The sequence below is a fragment of the Pan troglodytes genome, chromosome 5 (genome assembly GCF_028858775.2).
Source record: "Pan troglodytes isolate AG18354 chromosome 5, NHGRI_mPanTro3-v2.0_pri, whole genome shotgun sequence".
NCBI classification, from domain to species: Eukaryota; Metazoa; Chordata; class Mammalia; order Primates; family Hominidae; genus Pan; species Pan troglodytes.
Genome location: NC_072403.2, coordinates 113,066,899 through 113,083,840, shown reverse-complemented (window position 1 = coordinate 113,083,840; position 16,942 = coordinate 113,066,899). Strand labels below are relative to the sequence as shown.

Genomic DNA, 16,942 nt, shown 5'->3' with positions numbered 1-16,942 from the left:
TGATGTTCCAGGAATCTTACTTGCAAGAGTAATTTCATTTATCTCAAGAGTGGTCATATACCTGTGTGCTGGAAGTCCTAGGCTACCAGTGTTTATCTTTCTTCATATGTTTAAATGACATTCTTCTTTCCCAAGACCTGGGTATGTCCTGAATCTAATCAATGCTTCCCAGACTGTGTTTCTGATTTATTGTCAGGCATGAGACAATGATGCTTCCGGTATAATCAAAATGTCCAACATCACTGACTCCAAGTGAAAATATAACCCAATATGATATTTTAAAGTCAAATCAAAATTTAGAAATCCCACTCAACTTCTTTTATTTTACAGATTTGAAAAGTTGAAGCCAAAAGAAATTCAGACTAGCCTGAGGTTCCACAAGTAATTAGTAATTTATCTGTGACTCTCTGTGCTCCCAAGGTAGTGTCTTTTCTATATGTCCAAATTAAGAAACTTTCAGATAAAATTACAGATATCTCAGTATTTATTGACCTTTTTTTTTTCCTTTTTACAATTCCACTGTCCTTTTTACCAAGATCTACACAGGACTGCATCTTTTCCACAAAAACTTCATAGATTGTTAGTTCAAAGAAGCTGGTACCATGAATTGAATCCTAATGCACAATGAAGTGATTGGACATGGCACTTAATTGCCTTTTAACACATTAAATAACAGCTTCAAACAAACAGGTAATTGTGATTATTTTCAAACAATGCATGACAGCTGAGAGAAATCATTCCTTTTTTAATTCAATTTACATTTACATATAATGAGCTTGATATATTAAGAAAATTATATTGACTCACCCAGAAATACAAATAATATCACTATGCTTATCTTAGAGGTTATTTTTATATTTTTAGGATTGAATTTATTTTTATCCAGATCCCAAATAACCACTCAATTGACCATACCTCTTTTGGTGTAATATGCTAATTAATTGTGGATTTTGATAGTAAAAAATCTTCTAACACAATCCCTTTAAAAATGATTTTTGCTGAATAAATAAGTTAGTTGATAACAGATGTTATTCATGTTGAGAATTTAGAAGACTATGAAGTCAGGAGAAAACAAACATTTAATAAATTCTTAAATGTTTATGTTAACATCTCTGATCAAGTCAATGCATTCCTTTGTCATGAAATGAATTTAGGGTCTACTACTTCAAAAGAGAATTTTCCCCCTTCCTTGATATTTTAATACTGCATTAACTTTGTCATAATCATTTAGACTTTCTTTATATTCTCATCTTTTAATCATATATGACCATTGCTGGCTTGAAAAACTCACTTTAACGACTCCTGATGTTTCTCTCAAAATCTGTCATAACAAAAGTTCTAAAGTAATGTTGAATTCTTTGTTTTTAGCAATATGTAAGAAGCACTCCATCCTTCCCCTGAAGAAACTTATTTGAAGATAGTAGGAGATTTGCAATAGGAGAAACAGAAGATAATTAAAATTTACCTTTAAGAGTGTCTGTAAATGAGCGCAAAAATGAGATAAGAGACCAAGACAACCTCAGACTTTTCAACTTCATAGCCATGTCAATTTTATCACATGCATTGGTATATCAAAAGATGGGTTTGGAGATTATTTTATTTCTATAACTAGAGAGTTCAGTTCTCTGAACACAATCTGACCAACTGGTATATGCTAGAATCCTGAATTTGTTATTTGGACACTGGGTCTCTCTGTGGCTCTGGTAATCTTGCATTTAACTCAATGTTAAACAAATCAACTAACATTTCTCAGTATCATTTTTCTGATTGTACCGTGAGAATAATGAAACGTGTGACTTTTCTACCTTATAAGTGTGAGTGGATGTTAATTATGTGCAACATTTACCAAGTAGCCTAAGAACAGCACTATGTAGAGCTACACAGAACTGAAAGAATCATCTAAAGAAAAATGAGCTAAAGGGGAAAGATGAGAAAATCTGTGTACTGGCTAAATCGCAAGTTTTTTTAAAATGGCCAATATATTTATTAAACAATTTCTGTAATTCTAATGCATTTGATATAAAAATCATATGCAATTATTACCAAATGTTACATGGCAGACAGATTATCCCCTCTTAAGAGTATAGCAAGAGTTCATGAATGGAAGGCTGTGTTATTTGTGTTGGCGGGGATGCTTAAAAAACTATGGACATTTCCTATTTAAGGCATATATTTTAAGAGCAGACCAGATTGCTCAGTTCTCATTTTTCAACAACCACAAAGAGAACGAACAATGAATGCTATTCAGTGATTTTTCCCTTTTTGGGGAGGGCATTGGTCAGAGGGCTCCCATCATTCCTTACTACACAAGATTCCGCTTTCTCTTCTGGCCTGAACTCTTTGATGTCACCGATTTCACAACAACTTTCTATGATCACATTGTGAGTAATTGACAATATTTTGATTTACATTTCATAAATTGAACAAAGAATATGGCACATCATAAAACATCTAGAATTATGTCATCCATTTTCTGGGGCAAAATCAGTATGGCTAACATGATAAAGATATTTTACTGTAATCAACTTACAAAGAAGATATTTAATTTGACCCCAACATTTGCATTATACAAAATATTCATGATTCATCTAATATTTATACAACAACTTTAAGGAGAGTGTTTTAATGACCTAATTATTCTCACAGCAGTTAAAAGCAAGTTTTATTAACAGGGAGATTACATTGTATTTGATAGCAAGGCTAGCACTGAAACCCAGATTGCCTGTCTCTGATGTAGCATTCTATGCCACACTTCATTTTTTCTTCAGTTATCTGATAAATAACTACTGTGTGTCAAATACAGTGCTTGATACTGTTAAAATAAAGCAGAGCTTAGAGTCTGAAGGTCCTGGGGTTTGTTTGTTTGTTTGTTTGTTTGTTTTGAGATGGAGTTTCACTCTTGTTGCCCAGGCTGGAGTGCAATGGTGTGATCTCGGCTCACTGCAACCTCCACCTCCCAGGTTCAAGTGATTCTCCTGCCTCACGCTCACAAGTAGCTGGGATTACAGGTGCACGCCACCACACCCAGCTATTTTTTTTTTATTTTTAGTAGAGACTATGTTGACCAGGCTGGTCTCAAACTCCTGACCTCAGGTGATCCACCCACCTAGGCCTCCCAAAGCACTGGGATTACAGGCTAGAGACTGTGCCTGGCCTGGTCCTGGTTTTTAAAATGAGCCTACCCCTTATTAAATGTGTGACTATGGGCAAGATCCATTACCTCTCTACAATCTTCTTTGATAAGATGAGCATAATACCTACTTCACTGGGTTGTTTTGAGGAATAAGTGAGATGCTGTATATAGGTAAGTTGTCTAGAATATTCTGGATGCTTAGTAAATGTGAAGGAGTAAGAAGAAAAGAAAGGAAAAAAACAGGAGGATGGGGGGGAATAGTACTAAATGAAATAGTGAGGTTATAATTACTTGTTCCTCATCTTACTTTCTTCACTATAACCATCAACCATCATCATTTTCTATCTCTTTCCTATCTCCCCAGCTCCAGAACACAGCCCTAACAGAAGTCCAAGTCAGCACTGGTAAAATCAACTGCTTATCTTCAGTTGGCAAAAAGCTAGTAACAATGTTTTTACTCCATCTATTCTCAAAAATGTTTTCTGCCTTGGGCTTCATCTTGTCTACTGCCTCCTTCTCCTCCTTAATGCCAACTCTCCCTTTGATTTCCATTAAATTGCCTGCTCCAAGTTTCATTTTCTTCCATTCTTCCTTTTCCTCCTTACTGTCTCCTCTTCATTTCTCTTTCTTCTAAATGTAGCATTTCCTCAAAACTCTATGTTAGGAACTTACTCTTTCTCTATAGCCTCTTTCCCTATAATCCCATCCATTATCATAGCTTCAACAGTTTAAACCTCCTCACCCATAGCCCAATGTTCCTTTCTGCTCTAAATCTGCATTTTCAACTCTGCCTAGCATCTCAACTGAAGTGCCCTGCATTGAACCATAACTGCACAGGATAGCTTTCATGAGCCCTCCAGATCATTCTCCACCCTTCACCCTACTCTGCACCCTGGGAGGCTGACATAAGTGGATGACATCAACAGTCCTCTTGCCCTCTGGCTTCCAGTTTGCCTGGCCAAGGGGAAGTCCTAGCAAGAAACCAAAAGGAGGGAAGAGAATAAAGTCAGGCTATTTTCCCTGAGGTTGCAATAAACCAGCTGCCTCCCTCTGCAAAGGGTTTTCTGTCCCACACAATTCTTTCCTTCTGGGTTCTGATAATGCTTCTTTCTCACCACTTCAGACATAGGGGTGGTGATGCTACCTGCTCTAACTCATCCAAGGAACTGCATCATCTATCCCCAGTAATTTTCCCATGCTGTTCACAGCTGTAAAAACAGTTCCGTTATTAAACTTTTCCCAAATTACCCAAATTGAGTATCCCACTTGTTTTCTGTTTGAACTCTATGTAACAATTCTTACATCTCTACCCTGCAATCCCACTCCTTTCTAAGTAATCTAGGTACTAAAATATTGCAATAACTTTACAGTTTATCTTCTCTCCCCTAATCTCAATCTAGCCTATTTTCTGCCAGACCATGTTTCTTTAACTACAGCACCAAACCTACTCTTCTTTTCCTCAAATTCTTTCAATGGCTCTCTACTTCCAATGAAATTAAGTCTGGATATTTCACCTAATATTTAGACCCTTCTTCAAGTGTCATTCTAATTTCATTTTCCACCAAGTCTCCAACTGTGCTTCAGATCTCAGTTACCTTCAACTACTCCCTATTCCTTCAAAATATGGACCATGTTCCCACCATTTAGCTTTGCTCACACTCTTCATTCTTCCACCCCTGTACTTCTCACCAATCAAAATCCCATCCCTTATGCCCATCTTAATGCCATCCTTTTCACAAATCTCAATTACTTTAACTAGTTTGGTGCAAAACAGACATATAAACCAATGGAACATAATAGAGAACCCAGAAATAATGCCACACACCTACAATCATCTAACCTTTAACAAAGCTGACAAAGAAAAGCAATGGAGAAAAGACTCCCTATGCAATAAATGGTGCTGGGATAACTGGCTAGCCATATGCAGAAGATTGAACTGGACCCCTTCCTTACATCATGTACACTAATCAACTCAAGATGGAATAAAGACTTAAATGTAAAACCTAAAACTATAAAAACCCTGGAAGAAAACCTAGGAAATACCATTCTGGACATAGGACCTGGCAAAGATTTTATGATGAAGATGTCAAAAGCAACTGCAACAAAAGCAAAAATTGATAAATGGGACCTGATTAAACTAAAGAGCTTCTGCACAGCAAAAGAAACTATCAACAGAGTAAACAGACAACCTACAGAATGGAACAAAATATCTGCAAACCATGTAACTGACAAAGGTTTAATATCCAGAATCTATAAGGACCTTAAACAAATTTATAAGCAAAAAGCAAAGAACTCCATTAAAAAGTGGGTAGAGGACAGGAACAGGCACTTTTCAAAAGATGACATACTTGTGGCCAACAAGCATATGAAAAAATGCTCAACATCACTAATCATTAGAGGAAGTAAAAATCAAAACCACAATGAGATGCCATCTCACACCCATCAGAATGGCCATTATTAAAATGTCAAAAAATAACAGATGCTGATAAGGTTGCAGACAAAAAGTAAATTTTTCTGAGGGAAGTGTAAATTAGTTCAGCCTCTGTGGAAAGCAGTGTGGTAATTTCTCAAATAAATAAAAACAGAAATACCATTCAACCCAGCAATCCCATTACTGGGTATATACCTAAGGAAATATAATTCACTCTACCATAAAGACACATGCACACATATGTTTATTGCAGGAATATTCCCAATAGCAAAGACATGGAATCAACCTAAATGCCCATCAATGGTAGCCTGGATGAAGAAAATGTGGTACATATACACCATGAAATACTACACAGCCATAAAAAAATGAGATCATGTCCTTTGCAGCAACATGGATGCAGCTGGAATATCCTAAGCTAACTAACACAGGAACAAAATACCAAATGCTATATGTTCTCAATTGTAAGTGGGAACTAAACAATGAGAACACATGAACACAAAGAGGGGAACAACAGACACCAAGACCTTCTTGAGGGTGGAGGATGGGAGGAGGGAGAGGATCCAAAAATACCTATTAAGTACCATGCTCATTATCTGGGTGAGGAAATAATCTAGATACCAAATCCCCACAACATGCAGTTTAGCTATATAACAAACCTACACATGTACCCCTAAACCTAAAATTACAAAAAAAATTGTACTTTTCTTACTTTTTTATTACAATTATTTGTGTTCTTATCTTCATCCCACTATTGATTCATAAGCTTCTTGAGGAGAAAGCCCATATCTTGCCCCATTTTTATATAACCATCTTGTACATAGTGCTCTGTTAAAGAGACATTAAATGAAAAGTTAAATTTTAATGATAGTATCAGAAGCTACTCATGTATTTCTAAGCCTTTGGGCTACTGGCCAAAAATTATGGAAAACGTGATCACCTACATTATATAAAGGTGTCCATCTATATTTTTGACCCTGGCTCTTGATATAACATGTATAATTTTGGAAGTCGCATACTTGTATCATTCTCTATGTCTGTATTTGTAATTTTGCCTCTAGGTCTAGTAAAAAGAATTTCCTCATCCATTTTATTACTGCACATCACATGCAGCAAGGAATCAAGTACATATGGGACTTTGATGTATTAAATTTTCTTCCACATGTCATGTAGAAAGCTGGAGATGGAGTTCTGTCACAAAGCCTAAACTAAATGTCAAAAATCCAAACTGTCCACTTTTATGACTCACGATAAAAGGGTAGTGTCTGCTGGCCTACTTGCTACTTCATGTATATAGTAGGTCATTGCTGCTCAAAATCCAGGACAGAGAAAGAACAGAACTTTCAACTTTCTAACAGGAAAGGAAAAAATCTGCATTTAGCTAAGCTGCAGTGTAGCTCTTTCATTGTTCACATTAGCCATGTTGTCCAAAGTCAGGTTGTTGATGGCCAATTTGACAAAACAAAACAGACTATGGGAGGGTCTTAGAGATAAGACCGTGAGCTTGTCTTTTCATTGGCTCATTCACCAATTCATTCAATTACTTATTAAATAAGAGTTTGTGGAGTGCTTACAATGTGCCACGTATGGGGAACCAGCAAACGATAAAGAAATAAAGTAATAAAAATAGTAAAGAAATGCTTCAGGGAACTCACAATATAGTTGGGAAGGCACAGGGTTCAACCTCTTTCTTTTACAAAAAAAATTTAGAAGACTTTTTTCTCACCTCTACTTACTTTTTGTTGTAATAACCAAAATATTAAGGCATATATGTGATATAAACATTTATATTATTGCCTACACCTTTCCTTCTTTCTTCTAAATCACTGTTCTCAGTAACTTAGACCCATTTCTGAATCTAACCTTTCAGTAATAAGAGCTGAAAAGACTTATCTGAGGTTATTTAGCTGGTGAGGGAATGGCTGACACCAGAACACTGCTGACATCCTGCCCTTCCACCACCCAAGTGGTTTGAAATAATCTTAACAGGTATTTTTTCAAATAATATATTATACAGAATCCCATTATATAAAATGGCAAGTGATGTATAAAAATATACATTATATAAAATCATAAAATGCTGAATGAGGTCCTTGGGTAATTAAAATCTTAATTGTTAGGTGGAAAGTACTTCGCTGTTTCACTATCCTGAAACATCTCCAGGAAGTCATTGTGTTCCCAAAAGCATGATCTGAAAACCTGTTCCACCAACCCCAACATGCATTTTTGATCACTTCAGTAATACCCTCTTGAGAGTAGGAATGCTATCTCTTCTTCATGACTATAGGAAGTCTTCATCAACACTTTCTTGGCAGAGAAACAACAATACATAAGCTAGTAAGGATCCTGAATAAAGAACTCCATGGTAGATTTCTACAAGATTTATGTGAATGAGGCGTTCAATAATCCTGAAGGATATGAATTCAAGTAGCAATGGTTAATTTTTTGATCTGGTCCTTACAGAATGCTCACAGTACAATGGACTAGGTAGCATATGAGATTAAAAATTGCCTGGTTCTTGTTCTCCAGAAGACTAGAGACCAATTTTGGTCTTTGATTAAAAACCTCAGAATCCTCAAGCAGACTCGCTTTCTTTTACCTTTTCTGTTTTACACAGAAGCAATACAAAGCTTCCCTTTGCTGGGGGTCACCCTGAATGACCTAATTGAATGTCAGGAGCAGTGACTTCCCAGAGAGGTTTCTATTTCAGTTAAATGAACTTCAGTGACTTTCTGGCTGCCTGAGGGCCAGACCTGAAACAGCAAAAGATCCTGTTTGTGTCTAGCTTCTGAAAATAGCTTACCTGAACCCTCAGTTTTGATCTAACATGGAGAGTACTCATTCCTATCTATGAAGTTACAATGTCACCAAAAGCAGTGTTCGGTTTTACCTACTGATTTCAAAACTTTGAAAGAAAAAGAAAAGACAGATGTGCAGATAATTGCAACATACGTGTTCAGAAAACAAAGAAAATATTTTTTAAAACTAATTGTTCAGAGTAAAGAAAAATGAGTAGAGAAACAATGGCATTTGTAAATATTATATTCAATGAGAATAAAGAGAAAATAATGTCTACTACATTTAAGAATACATAAAGCAAAGGAAAATAAATCAGTGAAATAAAGTGCAATGCCAACCAAAGCAGGAGTGCAGAAGTTTGGTTGACACTTTATATCTAGCAAGTGAGCTTTCCTAAATTTCTTTTCCTATGTGTTTTTATCAAATTCTTGCAATTAAGGACCAAGGCTACAACACGCTGTGAAAACAAGAGAAAGTAGTTAAGGAGCAGAAGCTACTAATAATAACTGCATGGCAGGATAAGGAGTTTGGACAAAGTAAACTATTTTATTACAGAATACTTTTCTAAAGGTATAAATTCATCCTTTTTATCATTTCATTGGAATAAAGAAAAAGTTGAAATATATTATTGGCTTATAATCTTTCATGATAAACATCTGTCCTTAATTGCTTAAAGAACAGTGGCCAGGAGTGGTGGCTCACACCTGTAATCCCAGCACTTTGGGAGGCTAAGGCAGGCTGATCACGAGGTTAGGAATTTGAGACCAGCCTGGTCAACAAAGTGAAACCCCCGTCTCTACTAAAAATACAAAAAAATTAGCCAGGCATGGTGGCGTGCACCTGTAATCCCAACTACTTGGGAGGCTGAGGCAAGAAGAATCACTTGAACCTGGAAGGCAAGGGTGCAGTGAGCCGAGATGGCGCCACTGCACTCCAGCCCAGTGACAGTGTGAGACTCCATCTCAAAAAAAAAACAACAACAACAACAAAAAAAAACAGCTTAATTAAAAAAGAAACAAATATAAAATCAAAGGGTTTTCTTTGTTAAGTGGATAAAATCACAAAATAAGTGTGAAGACCTCCTCTAAATACTATAATCAGTGGGGTGGTCTGCTTCTAATGTTCTTTCATTAGTTTTTACAGTGGTATACAACCATGCTATAGAAATCATGTCAGAAAAGGTGGCTGGTCTTGGCTGAAGCCTCTATCTCTGGCATCAAACATCAATTCACATATGTAAATACAGATGTCATGGATTCAGTTCTGCCATGAAATTCATATGTTGAAGTCCTAACTCCCAGCACCTTAGAATGTGACCTTATCTGAAAGTAGGATCTTTGCAGATATAATTATTTAAAGTGAAGTATTACTTGAGTAAGTTATATCTGGTGTCATTATAAAAAGTGGAGACTTAGACACACATGCATACTGGGAGCCCACCATGTGAAGATCGGAGTTCTGCTGCCACAAACCAAGAGGCTAGGAAAGAGGCATCGTACTAACTCTTCTCTTGTACCTTCAGAGGGAGTGTGGCTCTGCCAACCCCTGATCTTCGACTTCTACCCTCCAGAACTATGAGACAACAAATTTCTGTTATTTAAATTGCTCAGTTTATTGTACTAGAAACTAATACAATGGGACTGTAAAAACTCGATTAGATTAATAAACTACTCTAGCTTGTTTACTGCTTGTTTACTCTCATGATAGGAAACTCATGAGAACTGATCAAGTACATTGTAAGGATAATCAGTCGCTCTTTACATCAAAACCTATAGGTGAGGAATTGTTCAATGATCAAAGCACTCAAAATCAACTGATAAATCTTTAACTACTAAACAGATACATGTATTTTTCTTTTCCTAAAGAAAGATATACCAGTGGATGACAAATTTTGAGAGTCAAATAATTAAATGTTAAAAGCCCAACCAGTTTCTATAGTGCCTTTCCAAATCCTTAGGTAACAGCCATGATTGAAAGATTCTACATGTGAACCACTAAAGCGATGCTTCATGAAAAAAATAGCAGAGGCAAAAGAAGTGGATGTACATTCTCAAAATAGCAGATAGTGAGCACAGAGAATAAAGCATGTCCAGTTTTATGGTTAATTTAAAATTATAAGCCTTGAGAACCATGTAAGGCCACCATTATATTGTTCAGATACAATAAAATACAGCAGATGATATCCATTAAAAGATACTGAAAATCTCAATAAAAAAGTTTTACAAAATGCTATATTAACAGTTCTTTAATAAATGTTATATGTTAAATATGAAGGTTGCTGACATTAGAAAAGGGAGAGAAATTCTCATGAATTACCTGTACCAAATATTTTGCCCTAGAGATAATAGAAAATTAAGAAGACGAGAAGTAGGAAATGATGTGTATTTTATACTTACATTTTTTGCTACTTCTTGATTTTAATTTTATAGTTTAATTTTTAATTTATAGTTTCCTATAAATTAAAAGATTATAGTCTATTGATTTTTCTCAGTCATATTTATTAAAATATGATTTACTTAAAATGTACACTTTTTAATTATAAATTTCTACCGTCAGTTCTATGAATCCCGATAATTGCATAGAATTCTGTAACCCTCACCAAACCAACATACAAAACAGGCCCATCACCTCATAAAATCTCCTTGTGCTTCTTTGTGGTCAAATTCTTCCTCTACTCCCATTACCTGACAACCACTGTTCTGATTCTGTCCCATTGTTACAAACAAAATCTTTCAAAATGATGATTTAATTTATCAAAAGTGTTGATTATGTTGAGTAAAATAATACAGTTCTAAAGAAGTTTGAGATTCATTCATATCATTACATGTATCTATAGTCCATTTTTTATCTCATTGCTGAGTAGCATTCCATTTTATGAATGGACTGCAGTTTGTGTATCCATCCACCAGCGAAAGGATATTTGGGTTGTTTCCTGTTTGGGGCCGTTACAGATAAAGCTGCTATAAACATTAGTGTACATTTTTATAATTTCTCTTGAATAAATTACCTAAGAGTGGGAATGCTGAACATTATGATAAAAATACATTTACCTTCATAAAAAACCTCCAACTTTTCCACAGTAGCTGTACTATTTTGCATTCCCATCAGCAATGTACAAGAGCTCCAGTTGCCGCATATCTCAGCTAGCACTTGGTACTAGCAGTTTTCTCTCTGTATTTTAACCATTCTAATAGGTATGTAGTGACATCTTGTTGTGAATTTAAATTGCACTTTCTTGATAACAAATCATATTTAGAATTGTTGTATGTGCTTATTTGCCATCCACATCTCTTTTTGGTGTAAGTCAGTTAGTTCAATTTTTTATTATTGTATTTTGAGAGTTATTCTTATATCTGGATACTAGTCATTTATAAGATATGTGATGTGAAAATATTTTACTCAGGCTATGGCTTGTCTTGATTTTTCTAAACTGCATACGTCTTAAGAAGAAAAGTGTTTTTTATTTTAATAAAGTGAAATTGATCTAATTTTCTTTTATGGATCGTGTTTTTGATATCATTTCTAAGAAAACTTTGCCCAACCTGATGTCACAAAGATTTTCTTCTATACTTCTTCCAGAAGTTTTATAGTTTTAGGTTTTACATTGAGGTGTATGATCCATTTTTAGTTGATTTTTGAAATTGGTGCAAGGTATGGATCAAGGTTTTTGTTTCATATAGCTATCCCCTTCTAGCGTCTTTGTTGGAAAACATCCTGGACTTCCAGTATGAGGTTCAACATGCAGGAAGCTTAGAAGTGAGCACTCCAAACCTTATAACAAGAAAAGAAGCTGGATGAACTCAAAAGTTGATGACTTTTCTTGACCTAGCAGAGAATTGAGGCTGCAGGGAAAACTGCCACCCCTGAAATCTGGAGAGATGGGTGAATACAGAGAATGGCAGCAAGATCTTTTTACATGAAACAGAATCCACTGAACCATAAACTGGTAAGGATACTTAAGTGGTATTTTTTTTACTAATTACTGGAAGTTTAGAGCAGATTAGTATGAAAGTGAGAAACTCCTTCTGGCCATAGTCTTAGGACCCTACCCACCCTCAACAATTGTGAGGTTTACCTCAAGGAACATAATGGGGTTTCATATGGATACTAGTGTGAGAGGGCTTTGTTGCACATAGTAGGTTTTCGTCTTTACATCTTATAGGATATTTTTTGCATTTCTCAAACTCGGGTTTTATTAAGTACTGTTGGATTCACAGCTGTTTCTTATAATTAATGACGCCAAATAATTGAAATGTTAACTATACTTATTTGGTTGACAAGTACAAGCCAAACATCTATCATTGGGTACTATTAAAATGTTTATAAGATACATAAGGAAAAGTGAAATTATAAGCTACCATATGAATTAGAACTCATCAAACAGCAAGTCATTTTTAAAGGAACTTATTAAAAGTTAAATTGAAAATAACAACTTATTAATAATGATGTCTTACCGAACAGTTGTTTAAATTCAATTGTTTGTTTCTGAAATGTGGTTTTATAGAGAAAAATTAAAATTTAAAGTAGATTAGTTAAGGTTAACACTAGACTGGATAAATGAGGGGCATACAAATACAATACAAATAAAGAACTAAAAAGGGGGAAAGCACTTTGGTGAATATAAGCATATTTCAATAATGTAGCTTGAAAACATGGAAGGAGTTGGAAAAAAAAGAATGGTACCAAGTGCCACAAAATCAAGAGGAAAAATATATAAAAATGCATAAGGATTAGCTTGATTGAAGAAAGAAATGCCTGTGTCTTTTCAAATGGAAAAAGGAGCCAGGTGGAAAAGTAGCTTAAATGTTTCCTAATTGTAAACATCACAAATAAGATCAAGAAACATTGCAAAGAATTGATGGAACAAAAATGAGCAATCGGAATTGGAGGAAAATAGGCATTCAGGTAATGTCGAGCTCATATTACACATATAGAAATGAGAGAAAAATATTTAAGCAGAAAAAATAATATTTGGAAAAGGTTACAAAAAAGAATATACCAAAACTTAATATGTTAAAAGGTAATATGATTCAAACATTTAAGCAAAGAAAGAAATGTCAATTGCACGCCAAGAAAATAAAATAGAGGTGTTTGAAGACATTACTATCTCAATAAAATATTCTCACTTAAAATGACAGAGAAGGATCCAGAAGGCTAAACAGAATACATGAAAGTCATAAAAGTAGACAATCAAAATGAATCGACCCACAATAAGTTACCACAAAATCTAGTTTCCCACGTGGTTGTTTGAATCACTTGTGTCAATTTTTTTATGAATGTGGTAGACGGAAAACACTAAAGAAAGGCCATTGATCTGGAATGTAATTATTTCAAAAATGACTACAATAAATAATGCAAAAATACAAAAAAGAAGAGATGTAACATCTGCCAAGTGTCTATTATGCGATTAAGCTAAATCATCACAGCAACACTTTAAAGTCAATATTATTGCTCAGATTTTACAGACAAGGAAACTAAACTCTAGCAGGCTAAGAAATTAACCCAAGGAATACCACTGGAAGCCAAGAAAAGAGACTCAGATGTGGGTCTCCGAAGGCAAAGCCTGTGTTCTTTGCTTCCTTCCCTACTACAACTAAATCTAGTGATGTACACAACAATGGACACTATTATTTGTAGTAGGAAAGGAAAAAAAATGAAAGTGCAAATTATAGGACTCTATAGTAGGAATGGTAGGAATAAGGGCATTCAGTATAAAATTGTTCAACTTCGTTGTATGTTTAAAAACTTTCAAAATAAAATGTTGCCATCTGGGGGTAGGAAAGATACCTGACTGAAAGATCTAAAGAAAAAAAAAACTCTAGACATTAAATGTGGAGTGGTCACCTCAACTGAGTATCAAAAAACTCAAAGGCCCATTTTCTTAAAAAATATCTTCACCAGAGTAGCAAAATATATGTACATCTCTTTTGGTTAAATGGCTTTATAGCTCTCATGTTGAAATAGAGATACATTGCCTGGATTGGAATAAGATCTTAAACCATTTAAATCCATGAACATATTATGATAATTTCATCATCTTAATACTTTAGAAATTATACAAGAGGCCCTAGAATAATGGGGCAAGGAACACTAATTAATTTAGTGTTCCTTGATAACACTAATTAATAATAATAATAAGAGCTTTACACCTATACTGTGTTTACTATGTTACAGACACTTCTAAATACATAACAAGCAATAACTCATGTAAGCTTCTTAAAAATAAGATGAAGAAGGTATTTTTATTATATTCTACAATTGATAACAGTAGTTTGACTCCAGATAACACATTCGGAGCCATTGTACTGCATAGCCTTTCTGAGGTTCATTGCTATCTCCAACATACATGGAACCCCCTGGACACCTGGGAGAGGTAAAGCGTTAAAAGTGATGGTGGTAAAGCTAAGGGGGTTGGGTAGAGGGGTTGGTGCAGAGGTAGGATTTAAAATGAAACGTACAGCCAGGCTTGGTGGCTCACATCTGTAATCCCAGCACTTTGGGAGGCTGAGGCGGGCAGTTCATGAGGTCAGGAGTTTGAGAGCAGCCTGGCCAACAGGGTGAAATCCCGTCTCTACTAAAAATACAAAAAAAATTAGCTGGACATGGTGGCGGGCACCTGTAATGCCAGCTACTCGGGAGGCTGAGGCAGAAGAATCGTTTGAACGTCAGAGACGGAGGTTGCAGTGAGCCGAGATCGTGCCACTGCTCTCCAGCCTGGGTGACAGGGCGAGACTCTGTCTCAAAAATAAATAAATAAATAAATCATACATGACTTCACTTACGTTCTCACCAGTGCATTTTTTTGTGATAGGAAAAGAAAGGAAAACTATATCTACATGATGTTTTGGATAAAATAATTATTTAGAAACATGATAGAAAGTCAATAAGAAGCTAAAAAGGAAAGGAAAAGAAAAATATAGATGTTTATGCACTGGAAGTAATGAAAATTGAGCAAAGAAAGGGGGAAAAGATTATTGTGATTTATAAAAATTAATTTTTACAAAATTTCTATCTTAGTTCAGCTGCTATAACAAAATATCATAGACTAGGTGGCTTATAAACAACAGAAATTTATTTCCCAAAGATCTGAAGGCCAGATGTCTCATATCAGGGTGCCAGCATGGTCGGTTTCTGGTGAAGGCGCTCTTCCAGGCTGCAGGACTGCCATCATCTTGTTGTATCCTCACATGGTAGGAAGAGGACTAGAGAGCTCTCTGGGGTCTCTTTTGTAAGGGCACTAAACCTATTCAAGAGGACTCCAGATCCACGACCAAATTACCTCTCTACCTCCTAATACCATCACATTGGGGATTAGGATTTCATATGAAATCCCAACATATGAATTTTGGGGAGACATAAACATTCAGTGCATATAAATTTGGGGAGACACAAACATTCAATGCATAACAATTGCTAAGTCAACAGTAATAACATTTTAAGTAGAAAAGTATCTGAAGATAGAGCATGGAGTGAGTCCATTAGGCCAAATGCAAGACAGGTGCAAACAATTATGCATTTCTATACAAATGTTTTTCCTTTTAAATGTTTCTAGTTGCATTATTTTATTATCATGTTTTCCTACTCTGTACCCCAAAATTTTCTGGTTGGAGAAAATCCCTCATCATATGTTATGAGGGCTCTGATTGCATAGGCTGAAGGGCCCAGAAACTCCCTCCTTGCCCTCAGAGAGCCAAATCAAAGATACATGACCTAAGATCTGTCAATTGGATGTTTGTACTAGGGACTTCCAGTCCTGCAGGAGTAATACAAACATTCAGTGGCTGGAATCTATGGTGGAGGCCTAGACCAAAACCATGTCACCTCCAATAAGCAAACAGAGACTGGGAAGCCTCAAGCAGTACTCAGGCTGTTCTAAGGCATGATCTAGGCTGTTTACCACTGCAAGTGGCCTTACCGCTTGCCATTTCTAAGCTTAATTCGTCAGCACTTCTATTGCTTCTATAATTTCTCTTCCAATCAACTCATTTTCAGCTTAAATTTGGTTTAGTTTTATTGCTTGTGACTAGAAAACCTGAAAAACAAAAATTGGTCCTAAGGAGGGGCCACAGCATTGAAGGCAAGATGCAGAAGGCCACACTGCAACAAAGAAAGTATGAAAACATGAAGACCTGGGGTGGTGCTTTTTTCAGTGGCATTAAGTAGATAAGAGAGGACATGATAAGCTCATATCCTCAAATGTTGGGCTAAAAGAACAAACTGATACCCAGAGGCTTTCTGTGAATGTACTAAAGAATTGCTTCACTGTTAAACTTCAGGGCAGAGGTGGCAAAAAGTCCAAACTTTGGGGGTGGGCAAGTAATTTGTGTGGGTTTTTTATCTTATGTTTTTTAAGACAGGGTCTCACTATGTTGTCCAGGTTGGAGTGCAGTGGCATGATCATGGCTCACTGCAGACTCAACCACCCAGGCTCAAGTGATCCTCTCACCCCAGCCTCCTAAGTAACTGAGACTACAGGTGCATGCCACCATGTCCAGCTAATTTTTTTTTTTTTTTTTTTTTAGAGATGGAGTCTTGCTATGTTGCCTGGGCTGGTATCAAACTCCTAGACTCAAGTGATCCTC

General features: G+C 35.8%; 1 protein-coding gene across 6 annotated transcripts in view; it reads right to left on the bottom strand.

The window, feature by feature from the left end:
• The window catches only part of GRIK2 (glutamate ionotropic receptor kainate type subunit 2), a 1,183,302-nt gene that overhangs the window by 923,079 nt on the left and 243,281 nt on the right, over positions 1 to 16,942 (bottom strand). The gene's annotated exons all lie outside the window — the stretch shown is intronic.